The sequence below is a fragment of the Balaenoptera ricei genome, chromosome 1 (assembly GCF_028023285.1).
Source record: "Balaenoptera ricei isolate mBalRic1 chromosome 1, mBalRic1.hap2, whole genome shotgun sequence".
Taxonomy (NCBI): Eukaryota; Metazoa; Chordata; class Mammalia; order Artiodactyla; family Balaenopteridae; genus Balaenoptera; species Balaenoptera ricei.
Genome location: NC_082639.1, coordinates 113,398,783 through 113,420,086, shown reverse-complemented (window position 1 = coordinate 113,420,086; position 21,304 = coordinate 113,398,783). Strand labels below are relative to the sequence as shown.

The 21,304-nt window shown below is 39.2% G+C and overlaps 1 protein-coding gene, 1 non-coding gene and 1 pseudogene across 7 annotated transcripts in view; 1 reads left to right on the top strand and 2 right to left on the bottom strand.

The window, feature by feature from the left end:
• Positions 1 to 142: 142 nt before the first annotated feature.
• LOC132371818 (protein enabled homolog) lies at positions 143 to 1,143 on the bottom strand (annotated as a pseudogene).
• ASH1L (ASH1 like histone lysine methyltransferase) overlaps positions 268 to 21,304 on the top strand; it is a 210,619-nt gene continuing 189,582 nt past the window's right edge. Inside the window, exons 1-3 of one of the 6 annotated variants that reach the window (XM_059933231.1) lie at positions 268 to 309; positions 852 to 991; positions 13,099 to 13,252. The gene's annotated coding sequence lies outside the window, so the exon portion shown is untranslated. Of the gene's footprint in view, positions 310 to 348; positions 390 to 419; positions 598 to 643; positions 992 to 13,098; positions 13,253 to 21,304 lie in introns of those variants that run through there. The other 5 variants (XM_059933223.1, XM_059933214.1, XM_059933246.1 and 2 more) reach the window with 5 other exon arrangements.
• TRNAG-GCC (transfer RNA glycine (anticodon GCC)) lies at positions 9,918 to 9,990 on the bottom strand. The gene has a single exon. It is a non-coding gene; the product is annotated as a tRNA-Gly (tRNA).

The window sequence follows — 21,304 nt, the reverse complement described above, 5'->3', positions numbered from 1 at the left end:
CAACGGAGGGGCGCTAGGCCGCCCCCAACCAGCTCACTGCGGCCGGGACGAGGCAGGGGAAGGGAGCCGCGGCGTCGCGGCGCCGCGGCCAGCGACGTAAGTAGTCATAAGTGTCTATCCGCCACTCGGGGTAACTCCTGTCCTAACGGCAAGCTCTGCCCGCTTCGCCTGTCGTTTTCTCCCCCGCTTCTGCAGCCGACAGGAATGGAACAGTCCCGCGGGGGGATTGTGGGAGGCGCACGCGCGAGGGGTGGAGGGTTTGTTGGGGGGGGGCCGGCGGAGGAGGAGGCGGCGGCGGCAGTGGCGGCGGTTGGTGGCAGTGGGGGCGGGGAAGGGGGGGAGGAGAGGAGAGGAGGTGGAGGAGGAGGCTTGGGCTCTCGCTGCCGAAGGTACGCGTGAGGGCCCGCGGCAGAGCTGGCTTGACAGGGGCCGAGGGGAAGTGGGGGACTGTGCGAGGAGGCGCCCCAGAGCGAGTGCGTACTGGCTGGCGGGCGCGCAAGGCGGCCGAAGGCGGTGGTTGGTGGGAGCAGCGAGCGACGAGCCCAGATACACTCTGGCGCGTGCGGGCGGCCGTGCGCGCTCCGCCGCCCGAGTCGGGTGAGGGGGGAGGACGAAGGGGGAAAACGCGAGGAGGGAGGAGTGGGAGGTGGGGGGGCACGAGGCGCCCTTCGCTCCCTCCCTCCCAAGGAGCTGCCGCCGCCGCCGCTCTGCCGCCGCCGCTCCCGCCGCCATTTTGGGTTCGCTTTGCGGAGGGGGAGACGATCCTCGTCTCGGTTGCGGGACCCGCCTCCCCTCAGTTTCCCCCGCTTAGCCCCACGCTTTTCCCCTCTCCTCTCTCGCATTTCCGCCAGTCCGCTCACCCGCTGGCCGCCTCCTGACAAGCGGGAGGGATCCGCTGTGGACCAAGGGAAGCGGAGGAGCCTGGTGGCGGCCGCCCCCTCTTCCCCACTTCCCTGCACTCTCATCTCTCTCGGCCTCGGCCTCTGACACGGTGAGTAGAACCGCCTGGGGAGGCCTTTGGGCCTAGGTACTCCCTCAGCGACTTAGTCCTTGGCTTCCTGGGAGCTACTGTCATCTCCCGGACCTGGACCTCCGGGAGAGCGGTGGTAAGGATGGGGGAGGGGAGAGTAGGGAAGGGGATCCTGAGCTTACCGGGAAGTCCCTCCTGGCGGGGGTGAAGGGGTGTCCCTGACAGGCGGACTCCTGGCTTGGGGGAGGGGGCGGGAAAGTAAGCGAGTGGAGGCGGAGTCGGCTGTGCCCCTGACAGGTTAGTTTGTTGTGGAGGTAGGATTGGGGCATCCCCCATAGTCCTGTTTGTTTCGTTTAAGGGATAAGAGCGGCAGGAGAAAAGATCTTCTGAGGGTAGTTTACCTGTACGATCAGATCTGTGGTGTCCCTGACACGCTGAACTGTATGTAGAAAGGATAGAATGATCTCAGTGTTACAAGTTTAATAAATGTTACTGGCTAATTTGTGCATTGAAAGACATGTTTTTGGTCTAGAAGACAGATGGTATGTTGGTGTATAGCGGCTGTGTTTGTGTGTGTATGCGAGGAAGGAAAGTGTTCCGGAAGAGTTTGCTTGTATTTGTATAAGTGTAATGGAGTTCCACTTATAAGTTAGCTTATTTTAAAAGTAAAACTTGGGGTGTTCCCTGCTGGTTGATATGTGTGTGTATTTTAGGGTTTGGGAGTGCCTTAATACTTGCTGAGAAAGAGAAGTCATGGCAGTATTCTACAAATACTGCATGTAAATGTGGGGTCAGGGATGGGAGAAACTTGTCATAGCCAGTTATTCTTAAGAATAGTTTGTTCCTTAGAATAGAGTGAATTGTGTAGATGTGAAGGCCCAGAACATTTTTACTTGAACAATTACTATGAGGGTATAAAGAATGGATGGCCTTCTTGTTGATCTGAGTTTATATTAACACTTTATAATGGAATAAAGCTTTTTTATTGTTCAGAATGCTCTTGTAGTTTGTGATCCTAAATAAATCTCTGTGAAAATGGTGGGATGGGTGTTTCCTCCCGTTTTACAAAATAGTAAATTGAGGCATAAAGAGATAATTTTTCGAAGGTCATGTGTTAAATTGGTGACAAACTTGGGTCTATAACAGATATTTTGACTACTAGTCCAGTAGTATATTCACCATACCATGGCGTCTCAGGAGGTCTTTGTCAGGCAGATCTGAGTTTATTGGAAAGACAGGGGCATATTGACTGGTTGGATGGTATTTGGTAGAGATCAGTTGTGTCAGACAGAACATTGGTTGTCCTTGCCAGGTTAGCCCGTGAGAAATGGGTATTCCATGACTGTATTACTTTCTGTTTATGGAGGAAGCAGAGCATTTCTGACACTTTAGCTTGTATGTTTGAGGGAAGCATGTTTAACTGGTACCATAGCAGCTGCATGGGGGCTGACAGCTTAACTTTAAGGGAGGAAGGATCTTCTTTCATTCATTCAACAAATATTTATTGAATAACTATTCAATAAATGCTCCCTGCCTTGGGGTGGGAATAATCAAGGTGACCCTGTTGAAACAGCCTGGGTACATATGAGGGGATTTGTCTTGACAGTGATAAATATTGAGACAGTGATACATATTGAGTCGAGTGAGGCTCACAGGTCAGTGTGGAGTTGAAACCAGAAAACCTTCCTAAAAAGCCTATTCAGTTTGGAGGGAATTTAGATCTTCCAGACAGTTTACTATGGAAGGATACAAGTGTATTTAAGCATCTAATAGGGTGGCCAGTTTGTGGTAGTGTGCCGCCTTTTGCATTTTCTTTTGGCATTTCCGAGTAAACTGTTTTTGGGATCTGGAATTGTTGGTATATGTGCCTGTGGATATTGGAACTTTTTGGCTTGGCTGAAGAAATTCTTCCACAGGCTAATTTTGTACTAAGGATCCCCTCTATGAATATGAGGGAAGAATACTTGAATTAAGCCAACTTAACTATTTCTCTGGAAAATGGAATGTTTTTGATTTGCTAGACTAGTGGTTCTTAAAAGTTTTTTGGGGTCACTTATTCTTCTGAGAATCTGATGAAAAAACCCTCACTGTAGAAAATGAGCATGAGCACAGTCGCACAAATTATGCATACAAATTTCAGAAACTTAAATTGTAGTGAAGTATTGATAGAACCAATTTATATTCAGGTCTCATTTAAAAGCCTTTTTTTTTTTTTTAAATAGTTTTGTTTGGGGGTAGAGATGTTGGTACGAGTTTAAGGTGAAAGGTTCTTTGACAGTGTTTGAGCATGCTGACGATAAGGAGAACTTTAAGATCTTTGTTTTTTATTCTTTATTCTTTGCAGATTGATTTCTCCAGTGTTAATACATGATTCTGAATTAGGTGATAAGAGAATATAACACAAATGTTTATAGCTTTATTCTTTTTCATTATAATAATAATTTGTATTCTCAAACTCATCTCTTTCCAGTTTTGCATTGGGACTGAGGTGTTTTGAAGCTCATTTCCTGGCATTTATCTTAGTTATAACAAATGTTATTGAGTTATTTTTATGCAGGGGACACAAAGATGAATAATATATGGCTTCTGTCCTTGAAGCTATTCTAATCCTGTTGAAGCTATGAATTGCGTGATAGTGGGGGCTTTCTAAAGGGCAAGGTGGATTGAAGCATTTTCCTAGAAGTTGAGATTTCGTGACTTAGTTGCAGAGAGGTTTTGCTATTATTCTTAGGAAGTTACAAAGTCTTCACATTCTTTTTTTTTTTTTTTTTTTTTTTAAATTTTTTTTTTTATAGCTACTTTATTTATTTATTTATTTATTTTTTGGCTGTGTTGGGTCTTCAGTTCGCGCGAGGGCTTTCTCCAGTTGCGGCAAGTGGGGGCCACTCTTCATCGCGGTGCGGGGACCGCTCTTCATCGCGGTGCGCGGGCCTTTCACCATCGCGGCCCCTTCCCGTTGCGGGGCACAGGCTCCAGACGCGCAGGCTCAGTAGTTGTGGCTCACGGGCTCAGCTGCTCCGTGGCATGTGGGATCTTCCCAGACCAGGGCTCGAACCCGTGTCCCCTGCATTAGCAGGCAGATTCTCAACCACTGCGCCACCAGGGAAGCCCCAAAGTCTTCACATTCTGTATGCAATTTTGTAGCTTAAAAAATGTGTTTTAATATCATTTGATATTTTGGGCTGAAGGAACTCTGGTTTGAAAAGGAGGCAAATGTTGGTAGCATTCCTGATCTTGTCTTGGATGTATTTCTATAGCGAGTTTATGTAAAAAGGTCTTAATGTCATTTTGGATATGCATGTATCTAGACAACACTTCTGGGATGAAATCCAGTAGCTATTTGACAGACTACCCATGAATCTAGTACTGAAAATTAAAAATAATTATTGAATTTTTAAAGAAAAGAAATTCAGAAAGGTGTTTTAATAGTACAGATTACAGGATTCAGTAAGATAATGGCGATATCTTAAGAAAAATGGTTTGATTGTCTCTTTATTGTCATGTCCTCTGTGTAAGAATGTCATGTATATTTGTGAAAAGTTTAATACTTTCTGTAATTTTTAACTTGGGTAGTAGGTTCATGGTTTTTTTTTTTTTTAATATGTCATATATATGTGTGTGTAGCATGTCTATATCTGTGCATATGCATAACATATGTATATAGTCTCCTATAATGTATGACATACTTCACAATTTAAAAAAACAGTGCTTGCAATAATTACAAAAAATACACAGGATCTTTAGGATCGAGAATAGAAAGTGATTTTCATGTCCTATTCTTGAGTTGTATTCTAAAATATGGAGTATAACTTCCCTATATCTTGCTAAGCACTGTGTCTTCATAGTATTAGCAATCCCACTTGAGGCTTTATTCTAAGTCTTCCATGCCTTACAAATAAAGAATTTGGACACATTCAGTCCTGCCTAAAATGATCTACCTGCACACAGTGGAAAAGTTTTACCATATGTGTAGGTGGTGCGTCTCCATTAAATAATTTCATATTCTTGAGTTATGCATGTTGATCTGAGTCTATTAAAGGTAACATAACACCTTATATTACCTTATATTGTAATGCACTGTGAGGTCTACTTTGTGCCAGCCTTTCCAGAGGCATGAGATATCTTAACCCTGGCTGTCATAAGAGAGGGAAACGAAAGTTTTTGTTTTGAGCTATATTGCTAGTCTTTTAAAAAAAAATCATCTTTCTTTAAATTACTTGTAATTTATTTGGTTTATATTCTTTCGTTTGGAGAGGTTAGATTTTCATACTTATGATTTGTCATCTTAGTTAATGATAACTGTCATTTCATGGTTTAGAAATCACTTTCTTAAAAAAAAAGGAAATCACTTTCTTAGTGACTGTCTCATTGGGGGTGTTGATAGCAGTGTGATTTTTTTTTTTTTTTTTCTTCTATTTTTCGGCCACGCCACCCAGCTTGAGGGATCTTAATTCCCCAACCAGGGATTGAACCCGTGCGCCCTGCAGTGGAAGCTCGGTGTCTTAACCACTGGGCCATCAGGAAGTCCCGGCAGTGTGATGTTGACACAACATAATAAATTATGGCTTCAAGTAGTGATGAAATTTAACTAATAATCTTATTGCTATTTCAGAGTTCTGTTTCCTTCTTTGAGCATCTAACTTATTTATGTTTGAAGAGTATATAAAATTTTATTTTTAGCATTAATAGTTTTTGCTTTCCATAGTTTTTAGTCATTTGCTCTCAGACATATGCAAGTTAATGACAGGAGTGTATACTTTTTTTTTAATTTAATTTTGTTCCTTTTTTTAAGTGGAAAATTTCTAACATATACAGAAATGAAAAGAATAGTATAGAGTTCTCATGTACTTAACATCCAGCTTCAACAGTTATTCACACCCAGTTATCACACTATATCCCATCTACTAGCCTCTCTTCCTCCTCCCTCGCTTTGCTTATTTTGAAGTGAATCTTCCAGATGTTATATCATTTCATCCATAAATTCAGTGTGTACATTCTTTTCACTCTTAAATGGGGAATTATTTCCCCATAGTTAGGTTTATATAACTTTTTAAATAAACTATCTGATGATAGTTGGAACTACACTACTCATACCAAATACTTCCAATCTGTATTACCTGTCAATAGGAGTTCCCTCTGCAAACTAAAAGAAATGAGCTGAATGGAAATTTACCTCACTGCCTTTAGATGTTTGCATTGAAAAATGCAGTTAGTTGCTATGTTTCCTAGAAAAGTTTATCAGCTTTGTTCAAACCCACGAGTGAGAAATAATGTCTCTTAGTTCTTTCGTTTGTTTTGTTTTTTTAGTCATAGTGACAAGATGCTAAAAACATTTTCTGGTTACTCTTGGTTCCTCTTGATTTTCTAACTGGATCTAGTTACCACAAAGAAATCAGATGATACTGGTGATGTTGAATAGGAGCTGAAATTGGTCTAAAATCAACTTGCTTTTTAAAGAGAATGAAATACACCTTGTTTTGAGTTTTGAAATTCTGTTTGTGGATGTTTGAAAATACATGTCAAAAAAACCCCACCAAAATACATTTCATTGCTTAAACTGCTAAATATGAACCATGTTACAGAGCATGGTTATGATGAGTACAAATACTGTAGAAAAAGAAAGTAAATATTCCTATTGAGTTATGAAGATGAAACAGAGTATAGAGATTTGAAGTGGTTGCTAGTAAAGTAGAATATAGATGTATATCCTTTCCTTCTAGAAAAGGCTGACAGATGAATGTGAATTCCATCACTAATGAAAGTTTGGTCAACTTACCTTTTGTTATTTCTTATGTTATAGTCCCACAGTAAATAAATCATGAATCTTTGACTTAATCTTCTTGTTTTACATTTTGTTCTATCTTTTCTACACTTGATACCAAATCACTCCTCTCATTCAGTTTTATTTGTCCTAAGACCACAGGTGGACAGTGTGTCAGATTATAAAGGAGCTATATCATGGCTTCTTGGTGTAAATGACATTGAGAACGTGGTAGAGACATTCCTTATGATAAGGTTTCTTAAATTCAGCACTGCTGAAAATGAAAGCCCTAGAGTTTAAATAGTAACATTTAAAGCTTAACAGGGCTTAATGGAGAGAATTTAAAAGATTGTCTTTGAAAGAAAAACTGCTAATTCTGACATTTGAGAAAATGGGAGAGTGAATTAATCATGTATAATCATTATTGGTTGAACAATATTTTATATATATAATATATATATATGAGGATACAAAGATTGGAGAATAAGAATCTCAAACAAATAGAGAGTCCATGTATATGATTGATAACTAAATGATAACACAAGTTGGAAAGTTAAAGTTTAGATGCAGAAGCATATCAAAGAAAAAAGAGCAATCACCTTAAAGCTGCAACTAGTTAGAGATTTAAGTTAATTATAAAAATAATTCTGAGTGTGTGTTTAACTTTAAGGGGGAAAAAACCCTCAAATATAGAGCAAATCAGGGTTTAATTTCTTCTGAACAGTAATTCTTCTGTTTGTTCATTGATTCATTCATCATTCAGCCAACTAACATTTTTTCAGTACTTACTCCATTCTCATTTCTGTGCTTAGGTGTTGGGAAAAAATTAGGATTTTTTTTTTGGTTTGTTTTTTGCCTGAAGCAAGTTGTGAATCTAGTTAGAGGAACATCATGTTAACAAACTTAACATATGATGTAATACATTTCTCCCAGGTAGAGAGGGGAGAAAGTTATTAAGTCTGTGGGGAGAAAGGAAAGGTTAGGGATGGCTTCTGACCAGTGGGAAGAGACAGGTTTTAAAGGATAAATATGAGTTATTCAGTAAGGTATAGCAAGAGCATTCTAGGTAGAGGAAGGTCATCTGCAAGGGTATGAAAGTGAATATAACATAGCAGAATGAGTTCAGGGGACTGTAATTTGAATCACTATAGAACTTTCCACCCATTCCCCTATGATTTCCTGTGTCTTCAGTGCTATATAAGGTTGGCCTTTGTGCTTAGAGATCATCAGAAAAATAAAGATGGAACTATGTTCAGTACACTCTACTTACACAAAATAGTATATTCTTACAGTTAAAGGTAATTTTAACAAAGATTCAAATCAAGAAAATAATTGGTTCTCTTTTAGTTACTCAGAAAATTTTTACTAGAATACACTCCTTCAGCATTTTAGTTAATCAGGCCTTGTCTACAATAGTTACCCAGCCAAATAAAATAATGTATAATTGCTTTTCTTAATAATGAAAAATCTCCCAGCCTCCACATTGGTATATTTCTCCTCAATTTGTTGCAAATTTCAAATAGTGATTAAGACTGTGGACTCTAAAATCTGATTGAGGGATTTTCCTGGCAGTCCAGTGGTTAAGACTCTGCGCTTCCACTGCAGGGGGCACGGGTTCAATCCCTGGTCAGTGAACTAAGATCCCGCAAGCAGTGTGGACCAAAAAAATATCAAATTGAGTAAGCTCAGATTCCAGTTTTGCTACTTACTATGTAACCTTTAGCAAAATACTTATGGTCTTTGGTTTCCTTGACTGTAAAATGATGATAATACTTATAGCAAAGGATTGTTGGAGGATTGTATGAGATAATATGCGTAAGTTCTTAGCATAATTTATGTCATGTAGCAAGTGCATAATACAGATTTGCTGTTATTTCATTTCCTGAAAAGAGAAATTTTTTAAGGAAAGCAAATGACCTCCCTTATATATATTTCTTATAGGAGGTAAGAATATGTAAAATACCTTTGTGAAAGCGTGTATAAACAACTTATTTACATGTATACATGTTTTTTCCTGATTCTCGGTTTATCTTATTTTCCTCACATGTGAATTCTACTTTTGTTTTTTTCCACTTAACTCAAGGTTAGGCGTTTGTGTTTGGCTTCATTTTACCTTCTTACCAAATCAAGGATTTGTCTCCAAAGTGAACAGGAATATATCTCACTGTGTGAATATTTTGGGGTGGAGAACCTTAAGTCTTTGAACAGAATTGGGTTTAGTTATGGGGTTATCAGTGGGTTAAGTCCTTTGTTCAGAGTCAGATAAAAACCAGCATTCTGCCTCCTGTGCCTTCCAACAGAAGGCACTCAACAAGTATTGATTGTATACAGTTGGCCCTCCATATCCATGGGTTCTGCATCTGCGGATTCAACCGACCACAGATCAAAAATACTTGGGGGAAAAGAAATTCCAGAAAGTTCCAAAAAGCAAACATGAATTTGCCTCATGCTGTCAACTATTTATATAGCATTTACATTGTAGTATTTACAACTATTTATGTAGCATACACATTGCATTAGATATTATAAGTAGTCTAGAGATGGTTTAAAGCAGCAGTCCCCCACCTTTTTGGCACCAGGGACTGGTTTCGTGGAAGACGATTTTTCCATGGATGGGCTGGGGATGGTTCAGGTGGTAATGTGAGCGATGGGGAGTGGCAGATTAAGCTTTGCTCACTCACCCGCTGCTCACCTCCTGCTGTGTGGCCTGGTTCCTAACAGGCTGCAGACCACTACGGGTCTGTAGCCTGGGGGTTGAGGACCCTCGGTTTAAAGTATAGAGGAGGATGTGCTTAGGTTATATGGAAATACTATGCCATTTTGTATAAGGGACTTGAGCATCCCTTGGGTTTTGGTATCTGTGAGGGGTCTTGGAACCAACCACCTGCAGATACCGAGGGAGAACTGTACTTTATGCCAAGTACTGTGCTAAGCCTGGGGGATAGAGCAGAGAATAATGATAGTCAAGAATCACTGCCATCATGGTACTCACTTTCTAGTGAGTGGTAAGATAGATATTGTATAAATGGATATGATGTCATAGCATTCCAGTGATAAGTGTTTTGTTTTTTTACTATTTATTTGGCTGTGTCGGGTCTTACTTGCAGCAAGCGGGGTCTTCGTTGTGGCATGCAGAATCTTTTAGTTGCGGCATGTGGGCTTTTAGTTGTGGCATGTGGGATCTAGTTCCCTGACCAGGGATCGAACCCAGGCCCCCTGCGTTGGCAGCACGGAGTCTTAACCACTGGACCACCAGGGACGTCCTTCAGTGATAAGTGTTGTAAAGGAAATGTAAACAAGGTAAGGGAAGGTAAGGGGATGTTAGGTAGTTAGGGAAGTCCTTTGAGGCAGTAGTATTTGAGCAGAAATCTGAATGATACGAAGGACCCCGTGAATCTGTCTGGGGCATAAGCATAAGTGCTGAGGCAGTAGTGTGTTTGGTGTATTTCAGAAATGGGAAAGAGCTGGAACAGAGTAAACAATGTGGGGAAGAATAATAGAAAATAGGGAGAAGAGGTAGCCAGGGCCTAGATAATGTAGGGACTTTTAAGACTTGACTAAGTGTCTAGGTTTTATTCTGGACTTGATAGGAAGCTATTGGGAGGTTTTGAGCAGGGAAGTGACTTGATCTAATATATACACTTTGGAAGGCAAGAGTAATGCAACCAGAGTGATCAGTTAGTAGGAGGTTGTGATATTTGAGGCAAGAGATGATTATGAGTTGAACCTAAAGTGTTATCAGGGAGATGGGTTTGGGGATATATTTTGAAGGTAGTAGGGAGGATAACCTGGATTGGGTGTGTGGTCTGAGTAAAAGAGTAAGTCAAGAATGATTCCAGTGATGGCCTTAACATTTGGATACTATTTACTGAGATGACGAACACTGGGAGAAGCAGGTTGCAGGAATGCAGATATTAAGTTTGGTTTGGATATACTGACTTCAAGTTTTCTATTAAATGTCTCTGGTTGAGATATTGAGTAGGGCAGTTGGATATGTAAGTCTCGAGGTTGGGGCAAATGTAAATTTGGGAGTTGGTCAGTGTAGAGATGCTGTTTAGAGCCATGGGACTTCATGAGATTACCTGGATAGTGAATGTAGAGAAGAGATGAAGTTCTTGGACTGAGTTGTGGAGTATTCTTGACACTTACTAAAAATGCCAGGGTTGAAAGAATCTTTTGATAATTTTAGGGATAATACTTTGCTGACTAAGAAAACCTAGCAAGTACTAACTAGTCAAGACAGAGAGACAAAAATAAAATGGTTGAGGAACAAATTGCTATTCTTTTATCTGTTAAATAGCTCTTTGTGTCGCAGAGCTCAGAACACTCATTTTATGTGAAATTAAGAACCAGAGTGCCTATTTCTACTTGGTTACTCTGAAAAGATGGCCAGAATGGTCATTAGCTTCCTAGATATCCGTTGTGGCGGGCAACATAAGGTAAAACAAATAAATACAAGTTTATAAAGTCATGAATGAGGTGTCAAAAGACATGAAGCTGCTTACTCATTAACATGATAACAATTTCTAGCTTTGAAAATTTACAGAGTAAGAATGAGATCAAGCTGTCTCCTAATTTCTTATGTAGCCTATCATTGGGCATTGTTATACCTTCCTTTTATTAAGCTGGTTTTTCATCTGTGGACTTAATTAGTCAACATATCTAACCTCCTAGAATACATTTGTAAGATGTAACTAATACTTGTAACTATTAGGGGCTTAATATCATTTAGATTGACTTATTGCATTTTGCAGGACATGTTTTTCTGGATGTGGGTAAGGATCTATTAAAATATATTTGAGGTGTCAGAAATTGGAAGGAATAGTAATAACAGACAATAAAAGCAATCACAGTGTATAGGGTGTTTTGTTTTTTGTTTTTTTTTGGCTGCGTTGGGTCTTCATTGCTGCGTGTGAGCTTTCTCTAGTTGCAGTGAATGGGGGCTACTCTTCGTTGCGGTGCGCGGGCTTCTCATTGCTGTGGCTTCTCGTCGCGGAGCACGGGCTCTGGGCAAGCAGGCTCAGTAGTTGTGGCTTGTGGGCTCTAGAGCTCAGGCTCAGTAGTTGTGGCGCATGGTCTTAGCTGCTCCATGGCATGTGGGATCTTCCCAGAGCAGGGCTCGAACCCATGTCCCCTGCATTGGCAGGGGGATTCTTAACCACTGCGCCACCAGGGAAGTGCCTAGGTTTTTTGTTATTGATTTAAAAACCTATCAGGAATCCTCTTAGCTAATGCATGAAACATACCCTCTTGCTTGAGCACATGACTTCACACTTGCCGATCCACCTCTACCATTAGGAAAATGTAGGGCCCATCTGTTGAATTGGCACTGTGCCTAAAAGGCTGGTAGTTTTGGACTTTGTCAGTCCAGGAAAAGGAATTAATTCCAGAACATTGAGGGGAAACTTTTCTAGTAACAACATGTTCCCTAGAGTTTTTCTGATCTCTTGTTGCTGTTTTACAGAAATCACCAGAGAATTAAGGATCCATATCATGTATGATTTCTTTTTCCTAAGTCTAAGTCAGAATTATCATTCGTATGTATTAGAGAGCCTGTTCTCGTCCATGTAAATGGTGTCCTTAAGAAAACATTAACAAAAATTTCCAGATAGTTAGAGGTGATCTTCTTAAGTAGAATTGAGATGTTTAAGAAAGTAGTATGATTTGGGATTCAGGTAAGCCTCGAAAAATATTTCTAGATGAATCTATTCCACACAAATCTGGAAACTATTTACTGAGACTTAGAACTAGGTGATTAAAAATGGCCACCTCCAAGTTTCTTGTTTCATAAGCATCTTAATTATGAATGTTATGGAATGACAGTTGCATTATTTACCTGTTCTTCAACAGGGACTGCATTTAAAAATGGACATAAACTCACATGGGATGGTGGCGGTTAGATGGTGGTTTAAGTAAATCTTTGCTGTACTGTCTGTTATCTGTCCACCTTCTTTTTCTCTTCACCATTTTGATAATGCAATAATTTCTGGAGAATCATTAGTTAAAGCAACATACCAATGTTAGAATGGCAGACTGGGTATAAGAAAAGTAATTCTCCAAAATCAGTAAAATGGCAACAAAGTGATAATCGTCTATCTGTGACCCACCCTGATTGGCTTCCAGCATACTGTTACCAAGCCTCCCTAGCTATATCCCACATACGTCTCTGAAATGCATGCGATTTCTGAATCCAAACCTGACCATGTGCCTTGGCAGGATACACTCTTTAGCACTCTTCAAGATCCTGCCTACCTCTTTAGCTTTGTGTCTCACTGGGCCTCCTACCCTTGTGCTTCAGCTGTTTGGAACTGTCATCATTCCCATACACGGTTCGTTTATATCTCCATGACTTTCATGTTCCTCCCAGTGCCTGGCTGCTTAGAGAACACCTACCCAACTTCTGAGACAAAGTTCAAGTTGATGCTGTGAAGCCTTACCTGGCCACCTCCCCTCTTTTGGTGAACAGTATGCACTCATTTGTCTTTGGCATATACCTAGGAGTGGAATTGCTGGGCCACGGGGTAAGCATATTTTTATCTTTAGTAAATACTATCAAACGGTTTTCCAAGTTGATTTTATGACTTTATAACTTTATCAGGCTCCACATCTTTCCCAGCTTTTGGTGTCGCCATTCTTTTTAATTTTAGCCATTTTGGTGGGTAATAGTATTTCATTGGTATTGATTTGCATTTCACTCATGACTGGTGAGTTTAAGCAACTTTTCATGTGTGTGTTGGATGTTTGGACATCCTCTTGTGAAGTACCTGCTCTTAATATATATTCTGAATGCAATTCCTTTCTCAAATATATGCTTTGCAAATATCGTCATCCAATGTATGGCTTCCCTTTTCACTCTCTAGATGGTGTCTTTTGATGAACAGAAGTTCTCATTTTTCATAAAGTCCCATTTGTCTTTTGTTTTCCTGATCTAGTTTGAAGAGGCATGTAGTTGTGGGTAGGAGGAAATGGAGAATTACTTATTAATAGGCATAAAGTTTCAGTCAAGCAAGATGAATAAGCTCTAGAGATTTATTGTACAGCATTGTATGTATAGTCAACAATAGTGTATTGTACACTTAAAAATTTGGTAGATCTCATGTTGTGTTCTTACCACAATAATACAATAATAAAAAGATAAAGAGGTGTGTAGTAGGTGTCAGTCTATTGAATGGAAGCAAAAAGGAGAGGAATATATTAAGAAAATAGCTAGTCAGTATTAAGATAATGGAGTTAGAAAGTACATCCAAAAGCGATTGGGTTAGTTTTCTCAATTTCATGTATATACGAGCAAGACTTGAGAGGTGTGTGCATATGGTACCTACGTATATTTCAAATCTTTTAAAAATATGTTTTTATTGGATTTGTGTTTAATTATAAAACTTACACAAATTCTGTAACAGGTCAAGGAAAAAAATATTTATAAACAAGATTTTTCCCGTTTACTTCCAAACCTTTTCCCCTGAAGTAACCAGTGCTATCAGTTGATGTATAATCATCCATATTTATTTCTACGTGCATACAAATACATATGTTTTTTTCTACTCTTTACAAATATGAGATCATGCTTGCATTTTTACTTAAAAATAGCATACATGGCTGTATATTTGTGTGTGTGTATATATATATATTTAACTGTTTTTGTGTATGTAGCACATCAAGGACTGGTATAATAAATATTCTTTTATTGCTGCTTTTATTTTTCTATGATAGAAAAGATTACTTTCCAAAATGATGGTGGCCACTAGGGCCCTCTTTCCACCTTGCCAGTATTAGTTGTTATCAGTCTTAAATTTCAACCAAAGTGATGAGTGAAAAATATCTTAATTCACACCTCACTGACTACCAGTGAGGTAGATCATCTTTTTATGTTTCTAATTATTTCTATCTCTTCTGTAATTGCCTGTGCATATCTCCTGTATGTCTTTTCTTACATACTAGTTTATAGAATAACTTTGTATGTTAGAGATATTAATCCTTTTTCATGTTCATTATATTTTCTCCTAGTCTATTGTTTGTCCTTGATTTTGTTTACATCTTACATTACGGTATATAATGCTTTTATGTAATCAAATTGGTCACTTTTTTCCTTTATGGTTTCTAGTTTCCTGATTTGCTTAAGGTTTCTCAACCATAGGCTATAGAAATATTCACCAATACTCTTCAAGTGCTTTTATTTGTACATATAGTTCTTAAATCCATGAGGAAATTGTTCTTTTTTTATTAATTAATTAATTAATTTGGCTGCATTGCGTCTTCGTTGCTGTGCCTGGGCTTTCTCTAGTTGTGAGTGGGGGCTACTCTTCGCTGCGGTGCACGGGCTTCTCATTGTGGTGGCTTCTCTTGTTGCGGAGCGTGGGCTCTAGGTGCACAGCTTCAGTAGTTGTGGCATGCGGGCTCAGTAGTTGTGGCGCATGGGCTTAGTTGCTCCGCAGCATGTGGGATCTTCCCAGACCAGGGCTTGAACCCGTGTCCCCTGCACTGGCAGGCGGATTCTTAACCACTGTGCCACCAGGGAAGTCCATGAGGAAATTACTCTTGTGTTTAATGAGGAATGGTTCTAACTTTGTTTTCTCCAAATGGATAACCAGTTAGGTCAACATGCAACAAACATATCAAATAAATCAGCTTCTTGCCATATTGAAATCTGTTAATTGAAAAAGGTTTTTTCAGGACTGCCACTAGTCCATAATCTGTTTTTATGTAAGGTAGGCAGGGAACCCCTTCCACAAGAAACTTTATTTTGATCTGCCAGAAAAATGTTAAATAGCTTTATTGAGGTATAATTCATGTACTATACAATTCACTAATTTGAAGCATACAATTCAGTGGTTTTTAACATATTCATATAGTTATGCAACCATCTCCACTATCTAATATTAGAACATTGCATCTTGGTACCCACAGTCACTCCCCATCCCAGGTATTCCCCTTTTACCCTAGCCCTAGGTAACCACTAATCTACTTTCTGTATGGGTTTGCTGAGTTTGGACATTTCATACAAACGGAGTCTTACAGTGTTGTCTGCTGGAACTGGCTTCCTTCATTTAACATAATGTTTTCAAAGTTCATCTATGTTGTAGCATGTATCAGTACATCTGGCCCTCCATGTCCATGGGTTCCACATCCGCACATTCAACTAACCATGGATTGAAAATGTTTGTGGGGGGGGTGCTTCCCAGGTGGCACAGTGGTTGAGAATCCACCTGCTAATGCAGGGGACACGGGTTCGAGCCCTGGCCTGGGAAGATCCCACATGCCGTGGAGCAACTAAGCCCTTGCACCACAACTACTGAGCCTGCGCTCTAGAGCCCATGAGCCACAACCACTGAGCCCACGTGCCACAACTACTGACGCCTGTGCGCCTAGAGCCCATGCTCCACAACAAGGGAAACCACTGCAGTGAGAAGCCCATGCACTGCAAAGAAGAGTAGCCCCACTCGCCGCAACTAGAAGAAGCCTGCATGCAGCAATGAAGACCCGACACAGCCATAGATAGATAGATAGATAGATAGATAGATAGATAGATAGAGTGTTTGGGGGAAAGAATTCTGGAAAGTTCCAAGAAACAAAACTTGAATTTGCTGCACGCAACTATTTATACAGCATTTACATTGTATTTACAACTATTTATGTAGCATTTATATTGTATTAGGAAGTAGAAGCAATCTAGAGATGATTTAAATGCATGTAGGTTATACACAAATACTATGCCATTTTATATAAGGGGCTTCAGTATTTTCGGATTTTGGTATTTGTAGGGGTTCTGGAACCAATTCTCTGCGGATACTGAGGGATGAATCTACTTCATGCCTTTTCATTGATGAATAACATTTCATTGTATGGATAATGTTCCTGTGAACATTTGTGTACAAGTTTTTGTGTAGATAAAATTTCTTTTAATCTTTTTATTTAATAAATTTATTTATTTATTTATTTTTGGCTGCGTTGGGTCTTTGTTGCTGCGTGCAGGCTTTCTCTTGTTGTGGCGAGCAGGCGCTACGCTTCCTTGCTGTGTGCGGGCTTCTCATGGCAGTGGCTTCTCTTGTTGCAGAACACAGGCTCTAGGCGCTGCAGACTTAAGTAGTTGTGGCACGCGGTCTCAGTAGTTGTGGCACACGGGCTTAGTTGCTCCGCGGCATGTGGGATCTTCCCAGAGCAGGGCTTGAACCCATGTCCCCTGCATTGGCAGGCGGATTCTTAACCACTGCGCCACCAGGGAAGTCCAAGATAAATGTTTTCATTTCTCTTGGGTATATGCCTAGGAGTGAAATTGCAAGGTTATGTGGTAACTCTGTTTAGCCTTTTGAGTAACTGCCAGACTGTTTTCTAAAGCAACTGCACCATTTTACATTCCGACTCCAATTTTTCCACAGAAAAGTTTTATGAAAAATAAATGTAATGTATTTACAATGTAAATGGTACCCTCTTGGAAACGATTCTTTTGTTTAGTGTATAACCAAGTGGATTGGCCCTGAGTTGACAGCCCTTAATCCTGGCCAAAGTGTAATAATTCACTAATGAGAAAATCTTTCTGACGTTAACTTCTATCTCCCTCCTGTTGCCATTTTAGAATTCCCTAGGGATAGAGTTCAATGTCCCTACATATTCCTTGCACCCATGGACCCATCCCTCCTTTTTAATTTAATTTTATTTATTTTTAAAAAAATATTTGTTTGGTTTTTTTTTTGTTTATTTATTTTGGCTGCTCCGGGTCTTAGTTGTGGCATGCATGCGGGATCTAGTTCCCTGACTGGGGATTGAACCTGGCCCCCCTGCATTGGGAGCGAGGACTCTTACCCACTGGACCACCAGGGAAGTCCCTATCCTTCCTTCTTTAAAAAACAGTTGAAGTTATATATATTCAATTTGTGTTAACTTTGCTTGTCAGGAAGAATTAAGTAAGCTTTGATTAGATTATCTGTCTGACAGTCGATGAGTATAATTTTTTCCTCAGGATTAGCTTTGAGAATTCTTTCTGTGTATATTTTCCTCTTGTGGCTTACCTAGTTATAATTTATGTCTGCTATTTCACTTTGCTGTTCTGAGTTTCTGAAGTAGTTTGTTGGTATAATACAGTATTTCTTTGGTCATGAGACACATTCTTTCCTCCCAGTTTAATGTTTCTGAAATTAGGAAATAATACAACTGATAATTACATTTAATGTGGTAGTGGTTTATAAAAAAATTTCCCCCTGAAAATGCGGTCATTGATTCATGAAGCCTCTTAGAATCAGTGGCATCTTGGAATTTAAGAAATATATACAGTTCATAAATATAAAAATAACTAGATTTACTGGTGATGAGTACTTTGAAAGTTAGGAATTGTTGGTGATTGTCCCTATCTTTTAAATGAAGGGTTGTTCTGTAGCTGAGTAAAAAAGCTTAATTTGTCCAGCTTTTTAAGTGTAGTTTATGTTGTATAAGTCATTTAGAGATATAGTTCAAATTTTTTTGGTATCTTCATGAAGATATTTTAGCTTTTTGTGATTTCAGTGACTTATGTGACATCAGTGATTCAGTGGTTTAATGTAAAACATCTTTTTTTTTTTTTTTAAATTTATTTATTTAGTTATTTTATTTTTGGCTGTTTTGGGTCTTTGTTTCTGTGCGAGGGCTTTCTCTAGTTGTGGCAAGTGGGGGCCACTCTTCATCGCGGCACGCGGGCCTCTCACTATCGCGGCCTCTCTTGTTGCAGAGCACAGGCTCCAGACGCGCAGGCTCAGTAGTTGTGGCGCACAGGCCCAGTTGCTTCGCGGCATGTGGGATCTTCCCAGACCAGGGCTCGAACCCGTGTCCCCTGCATTGGCAGGCAGATTCTCAACCACTGCGCCACCAGGGAAGCCCTGTAAAACATCTTAAACCAGTTAGAACACTGCTTACTCTTTTACTGGTGATATACATAGAGCTTATTTTTTAAGTTGTAAAAACAGTATAAGATTAGATAGTGTTTAAAGACAATTAAAATATCAGTTCTTTAATATTTCAATTTTCGTTTTGTCTGTTCTCTATATGCGTGATTAAAAATATAGTAATATGCGTGTTGGCTTATTCAGTCAATAGATATTTATTTGAATACCTTTTATGGTCCAGGAACTTTACTAAGGATATAGCAGTGATAAGGCAGATAGGATTCTTATTCTCATGAAACAAATGGTCTAGTGTAAAATGTGGATATTAAGCATATAGCTTACTAGTATGATAAGTTTTAAGGGACTTACAGTATGCTATATGACCCCCAGCAGGGAGATCTCCCCTGGTCTAGGGGGTTAGGAAATGTCTCCCTGATAAAGTGACCTTTAAGCTGAGATGGAAAGGATGAGTCAAGTCATCAAAGAAGCAGGTAGAAAAGAGTACTAGGCAGAGAGAAGTAACTATGTTCTCCTAGAAGGAGGAAGACAGAGACGTTTGGGGAGCTGAAAAGTACTTAGAACACTTGTATGTCACACATATGTTATTGCTTTTTTTGGGTTTTATTTGCCCCTGCTGTGCTTATAGAAGAGTGGGAAATGATGTGGCTAGAGTTAGGTAGGGGCTGATAATAACAAAAAAGTAAACGTAAACACTGGTGTGTGTGTGTGTGTCTGTGTGTGTGTGTGAGAAATACTTCTGTAAGTACTAATGTATTAGTTCGTTGAATCCTAACAACAGTTTCTATTCACGGATGAGAGAACAAGGCATAGAGTGCCTTGCCCAAAATTAATATACCAGAACTGGGATCTGAGCCTGTGCATTCTGGATCCAGAGTTTGTGTCTTTAGCTACTGTACCATACTGAAAATTTAAGTTATAAATTATGATTAGGATAGGGGACTTTTATATCCAAAGGTCAGTATGAAAGCATCCAAAGGTTTTAAGCGGAGAAATGACATAATTAGATTATTTAAAAAATCATCTTTCTGGCTGGAGGAAGGGACTGGAGGAAAGCAAGGTGGATATACAAAGGAGTTGGAAGGCCACTACTATATTCTGGGTAAGAATTGTTTTTTTGGACAAGTCAGTGGCAGTGGAATTGGAACTGTGTGTAATCAAAAATTATTTACGTGGTTTTCACAGGTTTTGGTGTTAGGTTGAGAAGTCAAGGATGATCCCCTCATTTCTGACTTAATCAACTGGTGGTACTGTGATTACTTAGATAATATAATAATATTCTAAGAAATATTTTGGTCATTTATAAGAATTTTAAAGAGCATGAAACCCAGGACAAATTAAAATGCATAATGAGCTATGAATTTTTAAAAGTTTTATATAGTTGATTTATATCTGGTTTTGAATGTTGAGAAATACAACAATGATTACAGTCTCTAACTATGTTTAATAAAGACCACAAAGGAAAATGAAAATTTATCATAGATGAGTCAAGCTAGATTTTACTTATTTTAAGCTAAAAATCTGCAAACATTGTTTAGTCTGCATTGTGGTAATTTTAGATATGTACTTATCCAAAAAGAAAAAAAAATGTTATTTTTACGTATTAGGGAAAGTTAATAAGATAAATTACCTTTCTTACCAAGTTAAAACTAAAACTTATAAAACTCCTTTTATTTTATGTTCATATATTGTCATACTGCCTCCCTCTGTATATATCATGTGCCTATATTTCCATCTGTGTACTTGACCTTTCTACTTAAATGTTTCACAGGCATCTAAAATTAAACACGTTTATTACTGAACTCTTGATCTCCCCTTCTGTGTCATTCTGGCAAACAACTTACAGAATGCTAGCCCCATGAGGGCAGGATTTTTGTGTTTTTTTGCGGTGTTATGTAAGTTTCTGTTACATAATGGGCACTTAGTAAATATTTGTTTAAGGAGTGTCTAAATGGTACCACCATACAATTCTATGATTGCTCAAGTCTTCATATTTTATTTCCCTCCCCTCCTACTTCTTACTGACAAATCATATCTATTATACCTCTAAAATATCTCTTAATCCATCCATTCTTAAAAAATTTCCAGAGCTACTACCCTAATCTGTCAATCTTATGACTGTTATTCCAGAATCAACTTTTACTATCTTTCTAAGCATTCTTCCACAGCAACCAGAGAAGTTTTCTTAAAATGTAAATTGTATCATTACTCTGCTTTTCAGAGCTTTTTTTTGAATTCCATATCTTTCATGTAGGCCAACAAGGCCTTCTGCAAGCTATTTTCGTTTAACATTCCATTTTCGTATTGTGCTGTTCTCCATTTGGTTTACCTACTGTTAACCTTTACAGTCTCGGAGTTTTTGCACCCACTGTTCCCTATTTTTGGATCATTTTCACCTCCACCTTTTGCCTGGCTATTCCCTGCTCGTACTGGGTCTCAGCTTATAGTTACATGTTTTTCTAAGATATGTTCCCCATACCTCCAAGTTTCCTTGATATACTACCTCACATAGTAGTACCTTCACATTTATTAGAAGTTATATATATTTGTATGATAAGTCATTCATCCGTCTCCCCCGCTAAATTTAAAGTTCATGACGCCAAGGACTATATTTGTATTACTTATGACTATATCTACAGTGGGTATCACAATTCTCAAAACATATTTAGAGACTGTGAAAATATTTATTGAATGGATGAAGGGATA